The following is a 12,807-nucleotide window of genomic DNA, read 5'->3' as shown; positions in this document are numbered from 1 at the left end:
CTCGCTTCTTCAGTGTCCTGCTCCTCAAACCTCCTAGGGGAACATAGACACGGGCAGACTGTGGAGCTCTGACCCAATGGCAGTGTCCAGGGATGAATGATTACAGCAGAAGCCCCAGTGGGCGTGTGTTACAGGGTGTTCTTTTGGTTTGCTGTCTATAGGCAGCTTCTGTTAACCAGTTCGATTAGACCCCTCTTCTTTATCACAAGGACAGAGGGCTTTCTGTATCCCGGGAATGGGCTTGGAGAATGAGTGCAAGGTTTTACTGAGTAGAAGTAGCTCTCAGCAGATGGGGGAACACGAAGGGAGATGGGTTTCTCCTGCAGTCGGGCCCTTTGGCGGCCTGCTCCAGCAAAACTGCGTCATTCCGCCGTGTGTTCTTCACTACCTGCTCAGCTCTTGTCTTCTTCTGCCCATGTGTTCCTCATAACTTCCAGCAGCTTTTGTGTCTGTCCTCTAGGGGTCTCGGGTTTTTATAGGCCCAGAATGGGGTCTTGGCAAATGCAACATTCGGGCTTCAAGGCAGGAGTGCCTGTCCACACCTGGGTCCCTGGGGGTGGAGCCCTAGCCAGAGACCACGCCTTTCTCTACCCAGCGCTTCCCTGCCCCCCTTCCGTATCATTTAAAGGGACCACGTTCTTCCCTTACCAGCACTGCCGGATCAGTAGGAGAAATTTCCCTTTTTCTTCCTCTTTTCCAAGCATTGTTGATTATGTTTATGCATCTTTTCTTCCTCCTAAACTTTAAGATTATTTTGTAAAGAGAAAAAATCATGAGAAATCAAGATTCATTTGTAGTCTAATTTGGGGAGGGTGTAGTGATTAGTGTAATTAAATTATCTTTCTATGGCTCTGGACAAAGGGGAGTACCCCTTCTTCAATCATCCATGTTGGACGGATGTTTCTTTAAATTAAAAAAAAATTTCTTCTCTTGAGTACTTTTTAATGTCAGAGAAACTGTGAATATAGAATTGTTCTAGTTTTAGATTTCTTCCTTTTTACGAGCTTTCTTATAGCAAGGCATGAGGAAGCGGCAGACACCCACTGGAAAGATTAGCGAGAGAAAATTAAGTTTTATTTAGGAAAGAAAAACTGTAACAAAAAGACCTGGAAAGAGATCCCATTTTGGGTGACAGCTACCTGGACAATACTCTGTTCTTAGGATGTGGTCGTCTGGTCCTCTCCCTTTCTTCTTGCTATGCTCCAAAGAGCAAATGTTTGGCATTTAGGAGTCTTTTTTCTTTTTTTTTCCTTTTTCTTGAAAAGACGTACATCAATGATTTTTACCATCGCTTTGAAAACTAATCTTCTAAGGCCAGAGAAGAAATACGTCTTAAAAAAAACCAAATTAAATTGTACTTTTTTTAGATTTTATTATTTAGGCTGTTATTTAAGAATGGTGAGAAAGTTTTACAGCCTTGTGGAAAAGAGATGTAGCATTTCTTCCACAAACTATCAAAAGTAGTGAATCTATTTAAATTGTAACATGATACTTTCATAATTGTGTGGATGTGTGTGGAGAGGAGAGTGGGTAAGGCCGCTTTGAATTTGTAAAAGGAGTGGAAACCTTCTAGGCATAGATAAAGATGTATCACATGTAATATCATTATATCTTGTGGTCAAAATCTATTATGAAAAAAATTACAAACAGTACTTATTGGAAAAATGATTGAGAATACAACCTTTAGGTTTAAAATCAATTTTCCACAGTTATTTTAGAATAGATCCAATGAAAATGCAAAATTCTTCAGCCAAGAGAGATGGTTTAGCATTAAACCAAATGCTAAAAGCTCTTACAATGCATTTTATTTATCTAGTTTAAGAAAACTCAGAAATGTCCAGAAGTTTGCATTCTTCATCCTATCATCATAATGGAAGTCTGATGCATTCTTTTTCAAATCGTTTTTTACATTATCAACAGGAAGACAGATGCTCTCTTGGTCCTCCCCTGGAATTTCCAGCCCTACTGTGGATGTTTCTGTTTGCTCTGTTTCTCTGAGTGAGGGTGAGTGTCTGACTGTGTGAAATGTACCTAAACAAAATGCTAGGCATGTTCATCAAGTGATCCTTTTTTCAGTCCAATAATGATGCCTGATACAGTGTTCACAGGATCATCTTTTGTTTTCTTAAATTGAAATGGCCTATGTAAGAGCAAGAGACAGATTATGTTTAAAACATTTTGGCAACCATAGTGATGGGTTTGCAACACAAGTAACACGCTACACCGATTAGGTTTCTCCACTAAGAGCTGGTTGTGTTAGCATATCAGATTTCCTGGAGTGGGACCAGCCACATTAGAAAGAAATAATCTCTACGAGGTTTTGACATCAGATTTTCTTTGATAAATATGTGGGAGAAAAGGACCCTTCTGTAATTTTTCTCTGGTGTTTACAGGTATTGCTGGTTTTGAAAGTAGAATAGATACACAAATAGGAAACACCATTGCTGAATTTGTTTCAGATGTCCCTTGTTTACAGAAATACAGCATTCATTTGTTGTACCTGGTGGCTATTAACTGCTCTAATTGTGCTGTAGACTCGTTAACAAGTTTGTTGAAGTTGCGCATTATAATTTTAAAGGAGTTAATTGAATACTAATCCAATGCGCGGCACAAAAATTATTTGAACCATTCCAAGGAAAGCCGAAAATCCCACCAGCTGCCTTGGTCCTAGTAAATCCCTACCCCTGTGAAACTGAGAAAATGAATATTCAATATTTTTTCCATTTGAGTCTCTTGACATTCTATTGATTCACTTTATTTTCCCAACAATGTTCTGACAGGTTTCCCAATGTGCATTCTGCACATTCTTTGATATTCATCTTGTGATTGCCTTTGAAAATGAGCGCCGTGGCCAACTTTGGGCTAGGGCTTAGAACTCAGGAGCTCCAAGCCCCTTGCATCCCAGAAGCCAGCATATTCATAGAATTTTACTGTACTACCATGCAATCCTCACATATGGGACACAGCCAAACATCAGAAGAGGAAGTTAGTTCAAGAGTGCATAAAACCTAAAATATGTTTGTGAAGCAGGTTACTGCTCTGGGGGACTTAGTGGAGGGGGCCAAGAGAAGTAGGAAATGTCTGAACCTAAAGATTGTGCCAGTGGGCTGGGCGAGGTGGCTTAAGCCTGTCATCCCAGCACTTTGGGAGGCCAAGGTAGGAGGATTGTTTGAACCTAGGAGTTTGAGACAAGCCTGGGCAACATAATGAGACCCCATCTCTACCAAAAAACAAAACAAACAAAAAAATTAGCCTGGCATCGTGGCAGGCACCTGTGGTCCCAGCTACTTGGGAAGCTGAAGTGAGAGGATCACCTGAGCCTAGGAAGGTCAAGGCTTCAGTGAGCCATAATCACGCCACTGCACTCAAGCCTAGGTGACTGAGTAAGATCTTGTCTCAAAATAAAGAAAGAAAAAGAGAGAGAGAGAGAAAAGAAAAGATTGTGCTAGAAGAGGAAAGTGAAAGAAAAGCAAATAACTTAGAGATGAAAAAGCCAGAAGTAGAAGTAAATAGATATGGCAGGAAGGTAGCACCCATTTCAACAATTTTTGTAAAAGGAGTAGTCCATTGATTGTCAGAGAAGTGGCCTGATTCATAGAGAAGAAAGAGAGCACAGGAACAGGTGAATCTCCTGTTGTGGCAGGATCTAAAAGCCAGTTGGTCGATATCATCAGTCTAGGGGGTGCCATTAGCACACAACTAGGTGACTGCAGGCTCCTTCTTTCCATTAAAATGGTGTCCTTTGTTAGAAGAGGGGCCTTACCTCTGTAAAAACTAGATGTTGACCAGGGTTCTTCAGAGTAATGAATGTGGTGTGCGGATTTTTCCCAGAGAAACTCCTGATCAGCAATATGGTATTCTCCATATGCTGTATCTAAGCATTTTGTAACAGGAGCTTAAGTTCACTCAGGTTTCCGTTTCTTAGCCCCTAGGTCCAAGCAATGCATATAGTATACTCTCAATAGTATTTGTAAAATGAGTGAATGAATGAATGAAAAGTACATAATCTATAATGTAGAAAATGTAGTTTGGTTTATCTCTCAAACAGGATTCATTTCTTTTCAGATGACAGGTAGGTAAGTTAAGCAACTGCCTCTCTATCTGTGTATAATTGATCTTATTGACTTTAAAGATTAAGTTGCAGATAGATAGATAGATAGATAGATAGATAGATAGATAGAGTGCTAGATAGATACACATTCTTTGACATATCTGTTAAACTCAAGATGTGTTTAAACGGTATCTTTGGAATTGCATCTTGAAGGTAGGATATTCTGTCCATTTATCTCCTAACCATTTGAGCAGCTAAGATCTTAGACTTCTCAACAATTTAGGTCCCTGGTTAAATTAAGGAGCCTGTTCAATCAAAAAATATCAAGCTGGCAGTTTTGACTGCTTGAGTATTGACTTCGGCAAACGGTCTGTGAGCTGAAACAAAACCTATCCGATGGCTTTCCTTTCTGCTGAATGTACTTAAAGCAATGTATGCCATGTTTAGAGTGTGATGCAATGATATTCATGCCCATTTCATTTTTATTATTTTTCTTGAAAAAAAAAAAAACAGTCTGTAAAGGTAATGTGATTTTAATGCAATGCAACTGAATTAAAATTAAGATTTTAATGAAAAATCTTCCTGATTTGTTTTCATGGGGTGGGGGTTGGTTCAAAAATTAAATATTTCGAAGGTATGTATTGCTTTAGTCTTTATATAAGAGCTTTTAATCTGTGTGTCACCTTCTTTGATACAGTAGACTGTCATTTAATATTTGTGAATTAATACATCCCCTCCCCTAATACCCACTATAAGTTACAGGAGGGCAGGGTGGGTGCAGTGGCTCACACCTGTAATCCCAGCACTTTGGGAGGCCGAGGCGGGCAGATCACGAGGTCAGGAGATCAAGACCATTCTGGCTAACATGGTAAAACCCTGTCTCTACTACAAATACAAAAAATTAGACTGGCGTGGTGGCAGGCACCTGTAGTACCAGCTACTTGGGAGGCTGAGGCAGGAGAATGGCGTGAACCCAGGAGGCGATGTTTGCAGTGAGCTGAGATCACACCACTGCACTCCAGCTTGGGCAACACAGCAAGACTCCATCTCACAAAAACAAAACAAAACAAAAAAGAAACTTACAAAAGGGCAGAGATTACGTATTCTTGATTTACTCAGAACTCTTTGTATATAATAGGTGGTCAGCCAGCTAATGTTACATGTTTTAACTGCTACTGAGATTTATTCATTATTTAAATTAATAAGTTTCTGCAAACTATGACCCAAGGGCCAAATCGGGCCCTATACCTGTTCTTGTAAATAAAGTTTTATTGGAATACAGCCACATTTGTTCCTTTACATATGGTCTATGGCTGCTTCTAGCAAGCAGTGGCAGAGTTAACTCTAACTAGTTGTGACACAGACCATATGGTCCACAAAGCCTAAATTATTTTCTGTCTATCATTTTCCAAAAATGTTCGCAGACCCCTAATTTGCAATGTGCTTGGCATTGTGCAGGCTTGTCGTGGATTATCCCTTTCAACTTTCACAATATGTACTACTACGTGGTATGTTCTGTTGTTATCCCCATTTTATGGATGAGGAAATGGGGCCACAAAGAGGATTTGCAAGGGATTGGGAGAGTGGGAAACAGAACCCAGTTAGGCATGACTCCAGAGTCCAGGAATCCTTGAGTCTGTGACTGGAGATGGGTGGTGGGGTGCACCTCTACTTCTCAAACTCATCACAAGCAGCACCTCCAGTCCTCTGGTCGGGGAGGGGTAGCTGGGAACAAGGGCCAGAAGGTACTATTGCCAGAAGGACAGGGAGAGGCAAGGGGCCTGTCTGCCTCACAGGGCTGCATGCTGACACCTGCCATGCCGAAGACAGAAAGCAGAGCTGCAGGCTACAGCTATCAACCTCCCTCCCACATGGGCATCCATGGAGTTTAGTTTGGCACCAAGGTGTGAGCTCTTAGGCAACATGGGAGCCCAGCAAGGCACACTCATGGTCACGCTGGCTCTATAAACACAAGAGAAGGATGCTTGCCTGGTGGCCTTGTGCTAGGACCCTCTGCATTGGGCTTGGGTGGCAGTCTCCCTTAGAGAAACCATTTGCGCCTCCAAATCTGGGTTGGAAAACTTTTACCTCCTACCAAGACTGGTGCCCCTTAGTCTACAGAGGCTCCAATGGAGTGGGGGAGAATTTTCAATTTAAGTCCTTAAAAAAAAGGGGACAAAGAGGCTAGCAAACAAATTGCTGTAATATGAGCAGACTTCTTTCATTTGAATTTTTTAAAAAATATCCCTCTGCTGATGACTTGGTGATTTTCACAGTACTAAATGTGCTGACTTAAAAAATCTGTGGGAGGTCAATAATTTTCCCTCTGCCTGTCACTGTGCTGATTGTGGTCCCGATGCACCTTAATTACAACACCTACAGGTGGAGTATTATACAGTGTTTACATTAATCAGAATAGATTTACTGAGGGAAATAAACCTGCTGGCTTCCTTAGAGTTGCACTCTCATCAGGCAGCTACTGGGCTGGCCAGACTGTGGGTTAGTGCCTGGGCTAGGAGCCCAGACCCCAGCCTCATAGGAATAGATAGTCTCAGAGCATCTCTATCCTAAACTGGTGTGCTGGTGCTTGGCTAATGAATCAACAGAAAGTTCTATAAATAGAAACTGCATTTCAGAATTTTGCGATCAAAGGAGGAAAGTGTGTGAGAGTGTGTGTGTGTGTGTGTGTGTGTAGAGAGAGAGAGAGAGACAGAGGGCAGAGGGAGAGAAGATAAGAGATAGAGAGAATGTACAATTGTTAGAGAACTGACTTCATTCTCTGTGGCCACGAAGAACAAGAGAATCACACGTATCTTAGAGGCATAAATTGCCTCCCACCCCAAGTCTTATACTTACATAAAGAAGAAGAGTAGAAGAGAAAGTCTGTTGGGAAATTAAAGAAAGACTAAAGAAGATACACACAGCTGTCCAGTTGGGATGTGGGCAGAGGAGGGGTAGGTTTTGCTGTGTGTTTGTTGTTTTTCAAATTCATTTTTCTTTTGCATTTTGAATGAGGCTTTATTTTTCTTTGGATTTGAAGAGAGGCCAACAACCTCCATTGACCCAGACGGCTAATATGGGTGAGTAGCTAAAGTCACCAGGTCTTTGGTTAATTTCTGTCCTTTACTTTCCTCATACATAAAATGGGCTTAACAGTAGTACTTGTTTCACAAGGTCATCCCGAAGGTTTATTGCAATAAAATGCATAAAGTGCTCACAATAGTGCTTGGCTCATAGTAGGTAGTCAATTACAGTTACCTATGATGATTATTATTATTACTTTTTAGAAATGAGGTCTTGTTTCATCACCAGGCTGCAGTGCAGGGATGCAATCATAGCTGACCACAGCCTTGAAAAGTTACCCATTACTGTCAAAAGTCATTGAGAAGATGGACTGTTAGAGTCAATGAGACTCAAGTTTTAAACCTTTCTAAGCCTCAGTTTACTCATCCATAAAGTGGTGATAACAGTACCTATAAATGAGAATTGCATGCAAAGTACTTTGCGTATAGTCAGCCTTCATAAGTACTAGTTATTATTAGCAGCAAACGTGGGAACTTTCTAATTTGTAAGAAAGGAACACAGCCCTAAGTGTTTGCCTGATCAGGTTGTGAAGTCACTACCTTCTCAAGATAGTGCTCAATTCTTCAGTCACTGAATAGTCAACACCCTCCCCAGCACGTTGTCCCTGGGTTTTTGGTTATGTCTAGATTTGGCCAGTAGAGTCCTGAGAGCACATCTCCAGTCTAGAAAAGGAGCCTGCAAAACTGTAGCATGTACTTGAGAGGGAAAGCCCCTGGGATGCTCCAAAGATGAAGTGGAGCCACAGGAAAATATTTCAGTGAAAACAATTTGCATAGCATTTTTCAGAGCAAGGTCCTTGAATCAGTTCGATTCATGAAATAGAGTACACGAAGATTTTATATTTTCAAAAAAATTCATCCATTTGTCTTTGGGAGGCCTAGTCTGTCATTACTGTGAACAGGAGCCTGGTCTCCTTGGTGGGCACCACACCCAGCAGGCACAAAAGCTTCTCCTGGCTTGAGGCCACCAGCAAAGGCAGCCTGTGTTTCTCCAGCATCTTGGCTCTGGGTTGAGTCTCATCCGTGTTGAATGGTTTCTCTGCAGGAGCAATTTTAAGGCTAAAAAAAGTCAAAAGAGGAAGGAAAAAAAAAAAAAAAGAAAGGAAAATAGGGAAACATCACCCTTCTATCTCCACCTGGCCTCATTTACTGCTCTTTTACATTCATTAGAAAGACGCAAAGTCCAAGTGGGAAAGAGGGAGTTCCCAGGCAAAACAAGATTTTGCGGTCATTTGCCAGAACGGTCCTTCTTTCTGTTGCCCCTGACTGCAGCCTTCCCTCGCCAGTAAAAATGAGCCTGTGAAATGCTCATGGAGATCTGTTGTTAGGCTGGGGCACTTGGGTCTAATTCTAGAAGGTTCAGATCTTCAGCCTGTTACTTCTTATTTCACTGGTCCAGAAAGAGCTGCTTAGATGATAAGACTGGCAGAAAAGAAGGGTATGGTGTAAAGACAGTCCCTGTCTCACCTGGAGCCCTTTTGCCACTTGCAATTATATGGTTTCATTTCAGTGCTTGCAGCTGAAGCTGACCTTTCTTTGCATTACAGCTAGTTTCATTAACACCTTTTTCTTTCCTTCCTCTGTGTGAGGTTTTATAATTTGGTTTTGATGGCCAGATTGCTTTGGGGAGCACAGGCAGCCTGTGGTACCATCCTGGGCACAGTGGATACTTACAAAAGACTTAGATGCAATTCTTGCTGCTGAATTCCAATTGGAACTTTAAAAACAGATGAGGTTAACAGAGTACATGTCTGATTTTCAGAAACCTAGTGTTTTAGAACCAAAACAGATTCGAGGACTTAATAAGGAACTAACCCCTCCTTTTAAAAATAATGAAAGTGAGGCTCAGATGTCATAAGAGACACGAACAAGGACACTTGGTCACAGCATAGCCAAAATATAAGGTCACATTTTTGCCCTGAGGTTGGCCACAATATGGAATAACAGTTTTGCCACCAATCTTGAAGTCTCAAGATATGTAACTAATGTAAGTCTTCGAAATAATACATATTAGAGTATTTTAAGAGTAATCTTTTTATTCAGATAAGATGAAATGGCTTTAGAACTTTTTCTTTAATAGGAAGAGAAGGCTAATTGGCACACTCTTTGCTTGTATCTTACTGTGTGCTTAAGAGTGTGAAATCACTTGGTAGAACAAAGTCCTTAAAACAATCATGAACAATGGTCACAGAAAAGGAAGCTGTGGGACTCTTCAGAGAGAAAAGGGTCTCTAGGTAAAGATTCACTTTGCCAGGAAACCTCACAAATTATAAACTAGTGGCATTTCCAAATGAGTGGTATTTTACTTTATGGTTCTTTGAAGCACGTGTGAATCATTCTGAAATTATTATATGAAGAACTGATTTTATGACGTGAGCTTATGTGGTAGCTTAGCTCCCAATTGGATATCCTGGGGGAAGCAAAGACAGTGTGATTAATCAAGAGAACCAAAACTAAATTTCTAGACCTTATTTCTGACCCTAGTTCTGCCTCGAACCAGCTGTGTAACTGGGCAAATTACTTTGCCTCTGTCAATTTTGGTTTCCTGGTTAAAGATTTCTACTAGAGGGTCTCTAATAGGTTGCCAGGTTGCGAAGGAAAAAAAAAAAAGGAAGGAAGGGAGAAGGAAGAGAAGAAACAAAAAATAAAACAAAACAAAAACAACACACAGGCATCCAGTTAAATCTGAATGTCAGATAAACAATGAATATCTTTTAGTGTAAGTATGCCCCATGTAATATCTGGGACATACTTACACTAAAATCAAACCACTATTCATTCTTTTTCTGAAATTCAAATGTAACTGGGTATTCTGTAATTTCTCTGGCAACCCTAGGCCTCCAATTCTATAATTAATGATTCTGACTGTATTTGTTTCTAAAAGTCTCTATGAATGGGGGAGAGAGAGAGAGAGAGAGAGAGAGAGAGAGAAGCAATCCCCTGAAAGCACTCACCAGCCGATTGCTAGTCTGCAGAAGGCCAGCTCATGGCATTAGACGGAAAGTCTCTTTAGGCTGAGAGGCAACCCTGGAGAAAACAACGCCCTTTCCTGATGACATAGGCCCCTCCCATGGCTGTCTTGAGAGCCAGACCTCTTTGTGGGCCTAGGGAGCTCTGTCTGCTGAACCGTCTCAGTGGCAGGCAGTGCTGTGCTGAGTGCCCTAAGAGAAAGCCTGGTGAAGAAAGATCATCTCTAGTCCCTTCCATACACAGAGACAATTGCAATTAATCCCTGTTGTGAGCCATCAGGCACTAAGGATCAGAGAATCCTCACAACAGGGGCCTAAACAAATCATCCTTAGGTGGAAACCAGGAATGGATCCAGCCTCCCCTTTCTCCCTAAGTAATGTGGACATAGACAGCATCCACCCCAACCTGTTTGTTATGGGACTGGGTAGGAGTGGGAAGATAGAGCAAGATAGAGAGAGGAGAGGATGTGAGATGCTGGAAGTCAGTGTTGCAGGCAGTTACCAAAAGGCCGGGTAGTTAGAAGTGGAATGAAAATACTGAGATTTCCCCCAAAACATTAAAAAATAATTGCAGATAACACTGTATTCTGTGTTACAGTGAGGTCCCTCCCGTAAGCATAATGACTGCTTCTTTGGTCCATTTAGTTTGGGTCTTTTGCAATTTATCAGAGATGCGTTCCCTGGAGTCTGGGATCCCATTCAAAGCAGTGTGGGCGCATGCATAAGTGTGTTGATTGCATTTCCACAATCCTCAGATTCTGCCCTTGAGAGGGGTTGTCCCTCCACTGATTCCTGGAATGGATGGGCAAACAGAGCCCCAGTGTCTCCAAAAGCACTACTGAATCCCCCTCACCACCACCGCCACGCCGCCAGGAAATGAATTAACCTGGACACCCAGACAGCTGCCATTAACTCGACCTCCCCTCCATAAAGAAGCACGCAGAGCCGGAGAGTAAAGAGGATATGGTTAGGATACAATGTTTAACAGAGAGAAAGAAAGGAGGAGAAACAACTCTTTGCTTTAGATGCAAATAAACTCAACTTCACCTTTAAAGCTGAAAACCTGTGCCCTTGGCAAGACGTTTGGGGACTGTTCCAGAGATATTAATCTTCCTCCGTTTACATGTTAAATAGATCTTTGGAAACGGTTTCTCCAGCACTGTTTTTTCTCTCCGGCACAATCTCCTTCTCTCTTTCTTTTTTTAGTACAGTCAGAACTCCCCAGCAGCGAGAAGCCCTGGGGGACGAAGGTGGAGGCACTAACCCGTGTGGATTTCAGAGCCATCCCCGGCTGCGGGCTATTGGGGCGGCCAGGCCCGGTCTGCCAGCAGATGGCGCTGCGCCGCACGTTTTGGACCCTCGTGTGCCCGGCCGGCGCTGGGAAGGAGACAGACGCCTCAAAGTTTCTAGTGCCATTCCTGGACTGAAACAAATGTTTGTGGAATTAAGTAGTGATTTCCTTTAGTCTGCGCCACTCTTACTGGCTGTGTTTTCAGGCCTAGATGTTAACATATGCCACATATTACTTTTTTTTTTCCTGGTGAAATCGGGGGTTTCCAAACACTCAGCCTCATCCTAAGTGTTCATGTCAACTAGCAAAGGTCTGCATTTTCTGATAAAATAACTCATAAAACTTCCATATTAAGAGCTAAAATGGTTTGGAAGACAAAGAAGTGCTGAGAAATGTAAGTAAACAGAGCACCTAAGATTTTGTCTTTCTAAATAAACAAAAGGGGGAGGGGGTGTTCCTTTATGAGGCTCAAAAACGACGCAGGAGAGCGACCAGGAGACTGGAGGCATTCGGGAAAAAGTGTCTCTGGCTACTGGGGGGAAGGGGGTTGCATTATGTGATTGCTGGAAACACTGAGGTGCAATGATCATAAATGTAGAATCGTGGAGAAAATTTAGGATGTGTGCGGAACACAGCGAGAAGTCCCTGGGTTTTCAGAACCCAGTTAAACAACAATGGGTTAAGGGTGATAGGAATTGCCAGTGCAACTGCTTCACCATGCCAAGTGGCTCCATTAGTTAGGGTTCAGTATGTATTTAATGTTGCCATAAAAATCCGTCTTCTCAAAGTAAACAAGGCAAGTCTGTGTGCATCTCCGACAAGATGTATGAAGCTTTGTTTGGGATAATGGATTTGACATGAGTAAAAACACTGGGGATTAAATGGACCCAGCACGGATAAATATGACTAATTGTCATCTCCTCGTATCAGCGTAAACATCTCTAGCACCGCAGACTAGGGGGAGATGGTGGAGCAAGGGGGTTTGGGGCGATTAGTCACTGCAGAACTGATTCACAACTGATTGATAAAGCAGGAATGGAAGGGAACATTGAGGCCTTTCCTTCCACATGGAGGTGAATGTTGCATTTTAGAATTTCCAAGCATTTATTGCTGAAATTGAACTGTGAGTCACAGCCCTGAAGAGTGAGTACACAGCTGTTTTGTCATGTGTGTACAGGGTAACTTTGGGCTTCTTTTTCTTAAATGTTCATTAAAGTTTTACAACTGCCAGAATGGCCCAAGCATCTTTTACACAAAATAACAAGATCTAAATCTTGTCTTGGACTTTTTAGAAGTTTTCAGCAAGCTACTCAATTCTTGTTTCTCTTAATGTACATAGAGACAATGTTTAACTCTCCTCACCTATGTTATTGCTTTATTTTGTAAATATCGCTATGTGGATTTCTTTTTCTT

At 41.9% G+C, this 12,807-nt stretch overlaps 1 long non-coding RNA gene across 2 annotated transcripts; it reads right to left on the bottom strand.

The window, feature by feature from the left end:
- Positions 1–532: 532 nt before the first annotated feature.
- Positions 533–11,207, bottom strand: LOC112614642. 2 transcript variants are annotated; one of them, XR_003117109.1, is made up of 3 exons: positions 2,032–2,141; positions 1,140–1,331; positions 533–1,043 (listed from the first exon to the last, which is right to left on the bottom strand). It is a non-coding gene; the product is annotated as an uncharacterized LOC112614642 (long non-coding RNA). The 2 variants fall into 2 exon arrangements; XR_003117108.1 differs by lacking the exon at positions 533–1,043 and adding an exon at positions 11,151–11,207 and having other exon boundaries at positions 1,053–1,331; positions 2,032–2,140.
- Between the last annotated feature and the right edge of the window lie 1,600 nt (positions 11,208–12,807).

The sequence above is a fragment of the Theropithecus gelada genome, chromosome 20 (assembly GCF_003255815.1).
Source record: "Theropithecus gelada isolate Dixy chromosome 20, Tgel_1.0, whole genome shotgun sequence".
NCBI classification, from domain to species: Eukaryota; Metazoa; Chordata; class Mammalia; order Primates; family Cercopithecidae; genus Theropithecus; species Theropithecus gelada.
This window is presented reverse-complemented; position numbering and strand designations above follow the sequence as displayed.